Raw genomic sequence first — 14,698 nt, 5'->3', positions numbered from 1 at the left:
CCAAATTAACCGTTCGACCTTAATCTCTACATCGATCGCAGGTGCTCTTCGTTGATGATAGCTGGGCTTTATCAATCGTCCGAGAGTTGGAATTGAGACCTCGTCCAAGAGGTTTGGACCGCAGTCGCTTTGATATTTGGGCTTTATCATTCGTCCGAGAGTTTGTGACTGCAGTCGCTTCATGTCGTAGACTGGAGTCCGTAGCGGGGCCTGTGCCCATTGATAATGTCGTAGACCGCAGTCCGTAGCGGGGCCTGTGCCCATTGATAATGCCATAGACCGCAGTCCGTAGCGGGCCCTGTGCCCATTGATAATGTCGTACACCGCAGTCCGTAGCAGGGCCTGTGCCCATTGATGATGCCATAGACCGCAGTTCGTAGCGGGGCCTGTGCCCATTGATAATGCCGTAGACCGCAGTCCGTAGCGGGGCCTGTGCCTATAGATCGAATCCTAATTTGCCTATCGAAGCCTGCCTAGACTTGCACAAATTTTGTGGAGCTATCCAAGCATTCCTGCGTGCGGCTTGACTTAAGTCACGCCCATCATCTGGTGAGTATTGCATAACCTAGTGTAGTGATATGTATGCACATGATTATGAATGAATGTATATATACTTTCTCTTTTTTTTTTCCTTTTTTACATTGCTTCCCTCCTATTTTTCTTTACAGGGAGGCCTCCATTCTATGGGCCGAAGAGTACAGGAGGGCGTGGCGGCCGGGCGAGGAGAGTCACTACGGAATGATGACGCTCAGATCATACATCGTTATCGAGAGATGGAGGATGAGTGCTCCAGCTGGGAGGAGCGAGGCCGGGCAACTGAGGAGAGGAGCCGTGTGGATATAGAGGACCAGCAAGCTACTGAGGAGAGTTTGTGGATTGCGGTAAAGGGTCATCGGGTTGCCGAGGAGGCCTTAGCCGAGGAGTGGGCACCTTACTTCAGAGGCTTTGATTCGCTTGAGGGCTTTTGGGACTTTGGGGTTCCTCCTCCTTGATAGTCCCGTCGTTGTTTTGGTTTACGACTTTATTAGTACTACCGTGATGTATAATGGGTATATGTGAAAAAGATGTTTGTGTAGGCTTTTTATTTGGTGGTGGGGAAAAGAAATGTATAACTCATGACTTGTAATACCATGCATTCAGTCGATCATAATCATTTCAAACATTCTCTTCGAATATATTCATGCCTTTATTTATTTACAAGCAACAGAAATACTTAGCCACTTACACATTATTTCCATAATTGCTCAAGATATAACTACTGTTACCAGGACCCGCCTTTTTTTGGTTTTCAGGTCCCAGCGATTTTTCAACTCTCCTTTTATTATCCCAGAATTTTCAAATGAGCGCCCTCTTGGGTTTTCACTCAATGGGATGTCCCTTATTGCTGCATAGGTCGCCCTTTGTGGGTTTTCAACCTATCGGGAATTTTTATTTCTTTTTTTTTTTTTTTTTTTACGAAAATTATTTCTTAAGCCTATCCAGATTGGTAGGTTCGGAGAACTCCATGCCGTCCATAGTAGCAAGCTTCACCGCCCCCTTGCTCAGGATCTTCTTCACGAAGAACGGTCCTTCCCAGTTTGGCCTAAACTTGCCCCTAGGGTTAGTGTGCGTCATTCGGATCTGTTTCAGCACCATATCCCCTTCTTTGATAGGGCTGGCATTGACCTTTTTATTGAAGGCTCGGGCCATCCTTCTTTGATATAACTGCACATGGTAAAGAGCCTCCATCCTTTTCTCGTCCACCAACGCCAACTGTTCATATCGCTTCTTCACCCATTCCGTCTCGGGAATCTCTGCTTCTACTGCGATTCTCAATGATCGCTTTTCAACCTCAATTGGGAGAACGGCCTCTGCCCCATATACCAAAGAGAACGGTGTTGCCCCAGTAGACGTTCTAACCGTCGTGCGATAAGCCCATAAAGCGAGCGGAAGTTGCTCGTTCCAATTCCGATGCGACTCCACTGTCTTTACGAGAATCCTCTTAAGGTTCTTATTTGAGGCTTCTACTGCCCCATTAGCTTGCAGACAGTATGGAGAAGATCTATGATGCTCGATATTGTACTCCTGGGAAAGACTTTTTACTTCTCCTTGAAACTGGACCCCATTGCCCGTGATCATGTGATGAGGCACCCCGAACCTGGTGATTAGATGCTTTTCAATAAACTTCCTCATCTGCTTTGATCCCAGCTTACTAAACGATTCTGACTCTACCCACTTGGTGCGGTAATTAATGGCAACTGCGATGAACTTGTGTCCATTAGATGCATTAAGCCTCACCTCGCTGACGATATCGATGCCCCAAGCTGCAAACGGCCAAACGGGTGCCAACATGTGTAGTTCCATAGCTGGCAAGTGGTTATAATCCCCGTTGATTTGACAACCATGACATTTCTTCATATATTCGTTTCAATCTCTTTCCATGGTGAGCTAATAGAAGCATTGCCTTACGATTTTCTTTGCTAATACTGCTCCTCCCATATTGGCTCCACAAATTCCTAAGTGTACCGATTCCATTGCCTCACGGGCTTCTCCCTCGTCCAAGCATCTCAATTGTAATCCATCGGTGTGCCTTTTGTAAAGCAAATCATTGTGGATGACGAACTGATGAGCTAACCTCCTGATCACAGCCTGATCCCTAAGTTCTGATTCTGCTGGATAAGTCCCGTTTTTCATGAAATTCACAATGTCGAAGTACCAAGGCTTCTCGTCTACTCCTAACAACATTACATTTTCATAGCACGGTTTGTGGGACCTTTTTAGCACCAAAGGCTTTGAGGCAAGATTATGTGGATTATCCCACACCGACACCAAGGTGGCCAAAGCATCCGCTGCTTGGTTCTGTGCTCGGGGAATGTGATAAAAGCGGCACTCGCTGAATCTCTGTGCCAACCCCTCCAGCTGGTCTAGGTATGGGCGCAACCTTTCTTCCCTTACTTCCCACTTTCCTTGTGCTTGTTTGATAATCAGCTTTGAGTCGCCCCAGATTTCAACGTATGATGCTCCCAATGCTGCTAAAGACTCTAACCCATAGACGCACGCTTCATACTCGGTCGTATTATTAGTGAGAGGGAACGATAACTTCTTTTCCATTGGGATCCTTTCTCCTTCTGGCGAAATAAGTAACACTCCTACCCTTGCTCCACTTAAATTAACTACGACGTCGAAGAACATTTTCCACGGTATAACCTCTATGGCGCTCAAATGCTCGTCGGGGAAATCATAGTTCGTCTCCTCTTCTTCCGCACTTAGGGGTTGATTGGCCAGAAATTCTGCTACGGCTCTCCCCTTGATAACCTTCTTCGTTACATATTCGATGTCGAATTCTGACAAAAGCAACAACCATCGGGCCAGCTTTCCGATTAAGGATGGAGTTCGGTACAGATACTTCACGGGATCCATCCGGGAAATAATGATCACTTTGTAAGACTGAAAATAGTATCGCAGCTTCTTCGTTAGGCATACTACTGCCACCCATGTCTTTTCGATCATATTATACTTAAGCTCGTATTCCAGGAACTTCTTACTCAGATAATACACCGCATGCTCCACACCGGTGTCCCCTTCCTAAGCCAACATTGCTCCAATGGATCGCTCCTCGATCGCTACAAAGAGGAGAACTGGTTTTCCGAGTTTAGGCAGCCTCAAAACCGGTGGATTAGTCAAATAGGTCCGGACACTTTCCAACACTTGCTGGCACTTATCGTTCTAAACCGTGGGTTGATATTTCCGTAGCAGCTTAAAGATTGGTTCGCAGATTGTGGTGAGTCATGTTATGAATCGACTGATATACTGAACCTGCCCCAGGAATCCTCTCACTTCTTTCTCATTCTTCGATGCCGGCATTTCCTGTATGGCTTTCACTTTATCGGGATCCACCTCAATCCCCTTATTACTGATTATGTAGCCTAGGATTTTCCCCGACGAAACGCCAAAGAAGCACTTCTTCGGGTTCAACCTTAGCTTGAATTCTGCGATTCGGGCTAAAAACTTCTCAAGTGCTACGAAGTGCCCTTCTCTTGTATCTGAATTGACCATCATGTCATCCACATAGACCTCCACCTCTTTGTGTATCATGTCATGGAACAGTGCCGTAGCCATTTGCTGATAAGTTGCCCCGGCGTTTTTTTTAACCAAATGGCACTACTCTATAGCAACATGTCCCCCACTCAGTAGTGAACGAGGTCTTTGCTTTGTGATTCTCGGCCATCTGAACCTGCATGTAGCCCATGAAGCCATCCACATTCGTGTGCAAGACGCTTGATGCTGCACTATCGATCAATACATCGATGTGAGGCAATGCGAATTCATCTTCAAGCCTTGTTGAGATCTCTATAGTCGACGCACATTCGCACCTTACCGTCCTTCTTTGCGATCGACACTACATTTGCCACCCACGGTGGATATTCAATTACTTCGATGAAACCTACCTCTAACTATTTCTTCACTTCTTCCCTGATCTTATCTACCCATTCTGGCCTCAAGCGTCGGAGCTTTTGCTTTACGGGTTTAGCATCGGGGTATTTTGGAATACGGTGAGCTACGATGGATTTATCGGTTTCAGGCATGTCTTCGTACGTCCAAGCAAACACTATTTCGTATTTTTTTTAATTATTCTCTCAAATTCTTTTCTCTCTTCAATAGTTAATTCTTGAGCAATTTGTATAAGTTTAGGATTTTCATCCGTGCCAAGATTTAAAGTTGACATTTCTATTGCATTGATTTCAAATGTAGGCATGTTATATGAATGAGAATGCATGGAATGATCAGAATCAACATTAAGCAAGTAAGCAAAATCAGAATTCATTTCATTGATAGTATTGGTGAGTACATCATCAGATTCAAACAAAGGGGTAATCTAGTTATCATCAACAAGGTTCTCGGGTTTCTCATAAGTCTTGGAGGTACTGGGCTCATCCACCGCTCCCACAGTGGCCTCAATAGTGATCACCTGTTCCTCGATATTAAGATCTAACATCATGATCTCCTCGATGAAACAGCTTGCTTCTCCTTTGCCCCAGTCGGTAACATCATTGAAGATCTCAAAACCTGGCAGAATCTTTCCTTCGGTGCTAGCAGCCATTTCCAGCTCATTATCAGACTCATCCCAGATGTTGATCGGAACTCTCTGATTGATACCATCCTCGTCGGAGGAACTTCCCCAAATATCCATGACCATCAGATCCATTACGTGAGGGACGTTCGGATTTACGTAGAAAGGGTCCGACGATCCATACCGAGCCCAGCCTATCAGTTCTTCATAGTCCCTGAGGAACACTCCATTCATTCTTCTAGCGACAAGTGGAATAGCACCCCTTCGGATACACATGAGTTGCTCCTGATCGCTCAAGGTGACCCGACATGAGGCATACTTGATAACTTGTGGAAAAATCCTTGATCGGATCACTTCCCTATGAGGCGCCGTTGGGATCGGCCGGGGACACTCCGATGCCAAAGTCAGTAATATTTCTGAGAATAAACTGTAAGCACAAAAGTAGAGAATCAGTAAGTGTACCTTTGATCCTAGGAAGTTGGGGTATTTATATAGGTTTCTGTAACCTTCGGCATTAATGGGGGAGCAGGTAAAGAGTTCTGCCATTACTCATCTTTGATTGCTATCAATTCTCCATTAATCCCAATATTTATCATTAAAACCCTCAGAGTTGAGGTATTCGAACAGTCAAGTCTTTATTCCCCTTTAATGACTATTAATTGCCATTTAATTGTATTTATTCCCATTCATGGATGGTAATAAAGGCGCCTTTTGGTATTCTTGGATCCGTCAAGGCGTATGTACGCTCTCCTTGAGAACAATGGCGGGTCTCCATTACTCGCTCTCATCGGGCGTATCTCGTTATGGCGTATCTCGCCATGGTCCACGTGGTGTGGCATAATGCTAGAAACTCCTTCCTTTTCCTCATTATTTGCATATTCACCACTGCATTAATTATCATTAATTCCACATTAATCATGCATAAATATCTCTTTTAGAAGAAATAATGGTTTGTCATTATCTCTATTAATTTTCCCTTATTCCTTATTCAAGAATAATTTGGGTTGTTATCAGAAACCCCCCCTAATGGTATAAAAAGCTCTTTAGGGCTGTCTAAATGGTGTTTTATTTTTCTATCTTGGAGGAAAGTGGACCCGCCCTAGATGGGGGATCATATATGGAAATGATGCGCCTTTTGGGGATTCCTTATGCGGGATCTTATGAACAAGATCCGCCCTATATGGGATCATATATGGATATGATGCACTTTTAGGGGCTTTTGCTTCCTTGTGGATAGGTGGCCAACCGTATCCATTGTTATCCTCTAGGGGATTCTTGAGAGCTATATTTCCTTTAGAAAGGGAATAACCCGCCCTTTATGGGACCATTTGTTCCTACGACATAGGATTATGATTCGCCTTAGGGACTTCTTTTATTCAGTTCTGCCATATTGAGGAGAATGACCCGCACTTAGGGATCAGCAAGAATGATCAGCCATTTAGGGACTTTTGTGCATTTTGTGGAGGCGAGACTTTGTTATTTCTATGATGAAGATGAGGATTCATTACTTTGATGAAAACGAGACTTCATTGTTTGGATAAAGACGAGACTTCATTAATTGGATGAAGACGAGGCTTCATTGATTGGATGAAGATGAGGCTTCATGAATTGGATGAAGATGAGGCTTTATTAATTGGATGAAGACGATGCTTCATGAATTGGATGAAGACGAGGCTTCATTGTTTGGAGATGAAGACGAGGCTTCATTAGTTGGATGAACCCTTTGCTTTCCAGAACTATTTTTACTAATGCATTATATCTTTTAGAAAGTAATTTTCTAGAATCTGGTTTAGGATTTCTCTGATTGTTTAGGGTAGGTGGCCAGCCGTACCCCAATGTGTGAACCTTTGTGAAGGTTTAGAAGCTTTTATTCCTGGTGAGGAAGTTAAGCTGCCTTAGGCGATCGATTTGCTTCCTATCTTTGAGGTGAATCGATCCGCCGCCAGGTCTTGAGACTCTTCTTTGGGAAGAGTATTTGAAAGTGTAAAGTTCTCACGTCTGAGAAATGTTTTAACTCTGTCTCTGACGACAATCAATTGTTTCCTATCTTTGAGGTAGATCGATCCGCCGCTGAGATTATTGTCCGATTGTTTGTAAAACTTACGTACAATTGTTTTAATCCTTATGGTCGCCATTTACTTTTACGTTTGCGTAAGTAAATATATAAGTTTGTAGGATTTAATATGGAGTAGGTGGCCAGCCATACTCCATTGTGCGAACCTTTGTGAAGGTTTGAAGCTGTTCTATTCCTTCTAGAGGAAGTAAAGCTACCTAGGGGATCAACTTGCTACCTATCTTTGAGGTGAAGCGATCCGCCCGTAGGACTTGTGAACCCTTCTTTGGGAAGGGAGTGAGAGAGTGTAAAGTCCTTGCGTCCAATGAATGTTTTAACTCTTTCTCGAATGGTGATCATCTAAAGATGGATCCGCCCATGAGAGTGTACTCCTATCTTTGAGGAGAAAGTTGAGGGTGTAATGATCTCATGTTTGAGACGATTTTAACCCGCTTTTGATGGTGGTCAATCCTTTTCCTGTCTTTGAGGAGAGAGTTGAGCTCATTTGAAAGCTCCAGAGGGTTTGTGCTTCTTATCTTTGTGGAAAGGGGATCTGCTCGTGATGGGATCAATTGTCCTATCTTTGAGGTAATTGATCCACCTGTGGAACTTTTCATTCACCAGCCACTGGGCGTATATCAGCACTAAAAGCTAGGCAAATGAATATAAGAAGTATGGCGAGAAAGAATAAATTATAAAATATAGGATACTATAACAGTTTAATGCACATATAAGAATATGTAAAAATACTGATTTTTAGGCCCATGGTTCCGTCTTTTCTGAGCAACTAGAACCGCATCCTCAATGATATTTAACTTATGAGTAATCACATCTAGGCTTACTCCTGTGGGGATCTCATTCTCCTATGTAAATACGCTTTCAGACTCAATGAGAACATTTTTAACATCCTCTTTGATCTCAAGTTTTAATCCTTTGGCGATCCGCACCCGCTTTCCATCAGTAATAAGGAGCGTTTCTGTGTCGCCCAAAGCTGTAGTGACAAGTTCATCTTCCTCACCTTCGTCATCTTTGAATTGTGGGCGGATCGATAGTGATGCCGAGTAGGTCTCTTGAGCCACTTTTTGGTTCCCGCTAATCATTACTCCCCCTTTGCTGGTGGGAATGTACATTGCCAGACGGCAAGTGGAAATTAAGGTTGCAACCTCTGAGATGAACGGCCGCCCAATAATGATGTTATAAGCTAATTGTCCATTCATAATAGAGAACTCCAGATCACCAATCCACGCTTGATCATCATCCGCCAGCTTGCATTCCAAAGTTACCTGGCCCTTGGTCTGGATAGTGTGACCTGTCACTCCCATGATGTCAACAATGGTTGTTTCTATTTGGATCGGATCAACCTTTAGTTTGGTGAATGCACCTTTGGTGATGACATTGCAAGAACTGCCTGTATCTACCATTACTCGCTTCATTTCCCAACCTTCCACCACCATAGTAATAACTAGAGCATCTGCATGTGGAGGGATTACTGGACCTGTTTCTGCAAAAGGGGCAATTGAGGGATGTTTTATCCAGCGCGGATATTTTTGCTTTTTTCACGAGTGGCTGAGACACTGGTCCATCTGTTATGACATTAATGACACTTTTGAATTTCTTTCTGGGCACTGTCTTCTGCTTGTCATCTTGTTATTTGTTATTCTGGATGAATCTATCTAGTTTGCCAGCTCCCAGCAAGCTTCAGTGTGGTGGCCAACCAATGTGGTGGCCAACCTGTAGTACGCTTTGGCGTTTCTTCCAACGGTTACATGCTCCCCTCCTTTGGGTTCGGGATATGTAATGTCCCACTTATATTGAATCTTTTCTTTTATATTATGGCAAGTTGGAAGCTTTAAACATTCTGTCCGCTTCGTACCCCAGGATCCGTGCTGTGAATGGCGAATTCATGTTAACTTGATGGCGTACCTTTCTGCATTGTTCTCTTGTCTATATAGAGCGGTATGCCCTCGTCTTTCAATCTCATCATCCGTGTGTTCAATGTTGAATCGTGATGGTAAATCCGGCTCTTGATCTTGATATCGATCATGTTGAGGTTATTCTTGGAGCTATGGTTTAACGCGGATGGATGTTGTCACAACCGTGGGAGCCATTTTATCTAGCTTCGAATATCTTGTCTCCGCATCCTTCAACATTTTGCTAACATAATAGATGGAGAACTGCTGACCTTCTTCTTCTTGAATAACCACGGTGCATATAGCTTTATCCATGACAGATTGATACAAATGCAGGTCTCCCCTTCAGATTGGTCTGCTCATCAAAGGCGGTTCTGCTAGGAATTGTTTTATACCTTGATATGCTTGTTGACAATCTTTCTAGTACAATGACCCGCTCGTTCAACCTTTGGATCTTTCTCACCCATTGTGGGGCTTTCATTTAGGCGCTCTTTTCACCTTTCTCCTCGTTGGGCTTTTATTTAGGCGCTCTTTTCGCCATTTGCCTCGTAGGCCTTTTACTTTATCTAGATTTGCTCTAACTCCTCTTTGGCTAATGACGTAGTCAATGGATTTTTTTGAAGTGACTCTGAATGTACACTTCTTTGGATTGAGCTTTATTTTTCATATCAGTGTTTGCACTGGTTGTAGTATTAGCAATTCCCTACCTGTGGGTTAGCACTGAAAGAACTCCAGAAGTTGGGCATACTCTGTCCATTATTAAAAGATTGTGGTAAGTCATAAAGCTATATTCACTTACCTTGGGGATCAATGGCTTGATCCATGGAACATACTTCATAGCAAAAGAATGTTTGCATTTGCCTTGTTGGCAAATATCATGTATGATGCAATTCTCTTTATGGAATTTTTAGTTCATCTTGGAATCAACTCAATAATTCCTTCATGTTGGTCCCTGACTCTAGAATGAACTTAGTCAAAGGATAAAACCGAGTAAATATTATATGTCAAACAAATTCATAATAGAATTTTAATCGTGCTTGTTTTAATAATAATATCACGTATAACGGTCATAACCATAAAGATTGCTACTGCACATGAATATCATAATGAATTCTTAATAAATAACCATAATGAGAATGGTTTAAGAATAATGTCCTTTTGTATTTCAATGCGCATTAATATCCAAGATAGCATATTTATTTTAAACGTCATAAAAGTTATGACATTCTATATGAGGTGTAATTAAAGAAAGGTAAGTGATGATTTAATAATATAGTTATATATAAAATTACTCTTATATGATTTCATTTGTATGAATAAAATAAAAGAGAAAGGGTAATTTTGGAAGAAAAATACATGTACCATGATTCTCCTCCAATTCGGGGTGTATGGAAAATTACCCAAAATTCATCCTCACATACATTCATATACCATCATCCAAACAATCTTTAAGGAATTCTCATGTATATCCTAAGAACTTTGCATAAATTAATGTTCTTATTCAAAACTGACGCTTACACTCTTTTGTAGTTAGCTTAGAACATGAAAATTTTGTTTATCCAATTTGGTAATTCATCATCCCATAATGGCCTTAATAGTTAGGGACAATTACATGATAATCATAAATTGATTCAATATGTTCAATTCTCTTACGTTGGTAAAAGAAATTCTAATAATGTCAGATAAACAGTTTTTATATGAATAAACACATCCTTGTAAAAAATGGAATGAAATAACTGTTTGACAAAACAATATTCAAAAATATGAATTTTTGATATTAAAAGTACTATATAGGAGAAAAGCCATATATAGATGGTGAATTGTACAAGGAAAAACCAAATATGATTTTTTTGTAATTTCTTCTAATAGTTATATGCATGTTCATCCAAAAGACCGACCAGATCTAAATCAATTGTAATTACACGAGCCCTTTTATGATATTTTAATATCAAATGACAAAATCACATTGAATGGATGTTTTTTTTTTTGTAAATCCCAAGATTACGGGTCTTATACATGCGTTTGTACTAATTCAATGATAATATCATATTACACTTGTCATGCATAAAAATATGAGGGCATAGTAAGCATGCAAGATTTAATGAAAGATTTGTGTCTATGACTTCATCTTTCACAGTTTATTAGATTTATTATAATAACATGTAATGATATTCATAGCACTTTATAAGAGTGAGGGATCTCAATTTTCTTTAATTAAAAATGGAATAAGAAATGGGAGGAAACTTATCTTTTTCATCATAAAATTCCAGATTTAATGTAGAAAACTCTTTCCCACCAATATATGGAGAACTGTATCTTTGGATAGATTTGTTGTACTGATTGAGCCAAAGTTTGAGATTGTGATTTCTATTCTGTTGACTCCATTGTTTTGTTCTTTGTGAAACTCTATACAATCAAGATTTTGTGATCTTCTGTTTGTTAGAGATCCACCTTCACCGCACCAATTGATAACTTGTGGAAAAATCCTTGATCGGAGCACTTCCCTGTAAGGCGCCGTTGGGATCGGCCGGGGACACTCCGATGCCAAAGTCAGTAATATTTATGAGAATAAAATGTAAGCACAAAAGTAGAGAATCAGTAAGTGTACCTTTGATTCTAGGAAGCTGGGGTATTTATATAGGTTTCTGTAACCTTCAGCATTAATGGGGGAGCAAGTGAAGAGTTGTGTCATTACTCATCTTTGATTGCTATCAATTCTCCATTAATCCCAGCATTTATCTGTAGATACCCATTTTTGTCCGGGATATTTTTATGCTTTAACTGATAATATTTGAAATTAGGACAAGTTTATAAATTATATGAGAAATACAACATATCTTTCTCACGTATGATTTATCCGAAAAATGGAGCTTTTGTATACCAATTTGTTATGTCTCAATTCAATTATTAAATCACATTCAAGGTATAATTTATTGGAACAAATGTATCTTTCATCTTGCTATAAATCTATACTTGAGATATAATATATTGTTTTCAATATGATTTTGGAATTGTTATATTTCAAAATATGATTGCTAGTTAAAATCAATTTTTGTTTAATAGTTGACTCATTCAACTTATAATTATTTCAAGGAATAGATATAGTTTTGGATATGAGGTTTATTAAGAGATTTTTATTAAAGATAATTCTTTTACATAAAATCATATTTAAAACACAATTTATTCTTAGAACTAATTACCCATGAATGGATTAACACTCAAAAATAAATTCTATTATAAAAAATAATAAAACAAAAATAAAATAGGATACTTTTATTAAGAAATAAAATTTACATTTTACAAAACTAATCTATTACATCTCTTTGTTTTGTAGATAACATAAAATTAAGCCTCTCAATATTCCTAATCCACCTCCTAATCAAGCTTCAACTCAAATGAGATATGGACAAGAAGCCAAATCCAAAATGAGCAACATTGAAAGTATTAATTCAAGAGAAAAACCCACTTCCAAGACAGAAAAAGACAAGACCTACTCTCAAGACTAAAAAGACAATCACATGGGAAAATCTAGAGACAAAACCATACAGAAATCTCATTTTCAAGATACAAAAAAACAAATTGAGTCATACTGAAAGAGTTACAGCCCATGCTGAACTCACATTATAAAAGGAGCTTATTTTGCTCATTTGAAAGGGGGATCTGGAGAGAGTTTGGAGGCCAATTTTTAAGAAAGGGGATTCTGATCCAAAATAGAGAGAGAGAGCACATTTTAGAGTTTTTTTTAGATAGAAGTTAGGAGATTGATTCCAGTAACATTTTCATTGTGATCTTAATCTTGTAGTCTTCAAGACTTTAAGCTAAAGGTTTTTATTCCTAATTTATAAAAACAGTGATTAAAAGCACATATTTTGCTTTTGAAATGAACTTGTTTTGTAAACTTTAAATAAAAATCTAGTAGTTTTCAGCCACTTTAAATACATGTTATTATTTAATGCATTTTTAATTTTTGCTACTAATATTTAATAATCATACTAACTTTACATCTTTATGTGTATATAACTGTTTATACTAATTATACTAACATTGCCTTACTAAGACTGTTGTTGTTATTATTATTATTATTATTATTATGTGCATTCAATTGGTACTAACCATCTATTTCATTATATGTGCTAACCATTTATTCTAATCATTTATTGGTTCTGATCTTCTAAATAATGCAGATTTAGATTTTGTAAATGTTGATTAGAAACTTAAAACTAGTTTATTTGTAAAAGAGATTACTTTTTATTCTTAGAATAGATCTAATCCATTTTCAATCTGAATCCCACTGATACCCTCACGTCGACTCTCACGTTTTCGATAGAGTAGATGCTGTTGCAAATGTTAAGAAACAGAAAACTCATTAATATAGGATAAAAGAGAAACCAAAAGAAAACTAAAAAAAGCCAATCTAGTCAAACAGAACTCTTTATTTCCTTTCTCCACCTCACCGGATCCCTTTATTTCCCTTCTCCACCTCACCGGATCCGAATCATCACCGTCGTTCGCCTGAGACTCCAGATCTAAACGAAAAACAACAAAAAAACAGGAAATAATCACAGATCTCAGCATTTCAGATTTCACCCCTCATATCCAAAAGGAAAACGTAAAAGACTAAATGAAAATAAACAGGTCTTACCTCAACTCGAACCGCAGCAGCAATGGCGGACCAGAAAACGGAGGAGACGACAAGCAGGTGCACAACGGAGTGCTCAGGCAGCGGCGGAGCAAGAAACAGAAGCCATAAATGAGACCGTGACGACAGGCAGACGCGGTGGCTCCGTCTGAGAAGGAGGCTGAGCGGCGGACCCTGGAGAGGCAGACAGTAAACACCAGAAATGCTAGATCCGAACCAAAGAAAATCGAAAAAAGGAAGAAATAAAAATCAGGGAGAAGATGAGAAGCAGGATCCTCACCGTGTAACTAGAGACGGCACCGTGTCGAGGCGCAGATCGGAATGACAAACAGGAGCTGCGAAGTTTTGGAAGAAAGAGGGAGGAGAGAAAGGTAAGGGCTGCGTGAATGGTGTGTTGATTCAACCCTAATATCCAAACTTATGTATTTATACCTCATTATTTTTAAATATTTCATATTGACCCCTATGGCTTTACTTTACTTCAATTTGACTTGATTAAGCCCTTTTTCGCACATCCTAAACATCAGACCAACAAATCAAATTAAAAGTATTTCATTCATTTTAATTCATTCTAGTATTTTCTTTGTATATTTATTAATTTCAATTTCATTTTAAGTACATATGAATGTTATATTAAGTTATTAGATAATATATACTTTTATTTTATTTTTGGTTTTTGATTATTGAATAGTGATCCAAATTGATAAATCAGTTAGGATCTTCTTTTTAATTTCTAGAACCCAATGTATAAGGTTATGTTATAATCATATATACGGTTATCAAAGTCATTTTACAATTTATAAATTTTATAATACGACACTATCTTCTTGATATCTTTCGAACAATGAATCCGTTACACGTAGTTATGTCATAACCACGTGAATGGTTCATGAACGTTAACCCCGCAATAATATAGTTTCGAACTCTCTGTATGTGGTTATGTGATAACCGTGTATACGGTTACGAAACGTAAAACACGATGAAAATTGTTAAACAAACTCAAAGAGTCGTCTGAGAATAAAAAACAACGCGTAAGGTTATGTGAT

General features: G+C 39.4%; 1 long non-coding RNA gene across 1 annotated transcript; it reads right to left on the bottom strand.

The window, feature by feature from the left end:
• Positions 1 to 13,360: 13,360 nt before the first annotated feature.
• Positions 13,361 to 14,069, bottom strand: LOC136234878 (uncharacterized). Its single transcript, XR_010691512.1, has 3 exons — positions 13,933 to 14,069; positions 13,656 to 13,826; positions 13,361 to 13,539 (listed from the first exon to the last, which is right to left on the bottom strand). It is a non-coding gene; the product is annotated as an uncharacterized lncRNA (long non-coding RNA).
• Positions 14,070 to 14,698: the final 629 nt, after the last annotated feature.

Source organism: Euphorbia lathyris, chromosome 7, assembly GCF_963576675.1.
Source record: "Euphorbia lathyris chromosome 7, ddEupLath1.1, whole genome shotgun sequence".
Lineage (NCBI taxonomy): Eukaryota > Viridiplantae > Streptophyta > Magnoliopsida > Malpighiales > Euphorbiaceae > Euphorbia > Euphorbia lathyris.
Note: the sequence above shows the minus strand (reverse complement) of the source record. Positions and strands in the feature narration are given on the sequence as shown.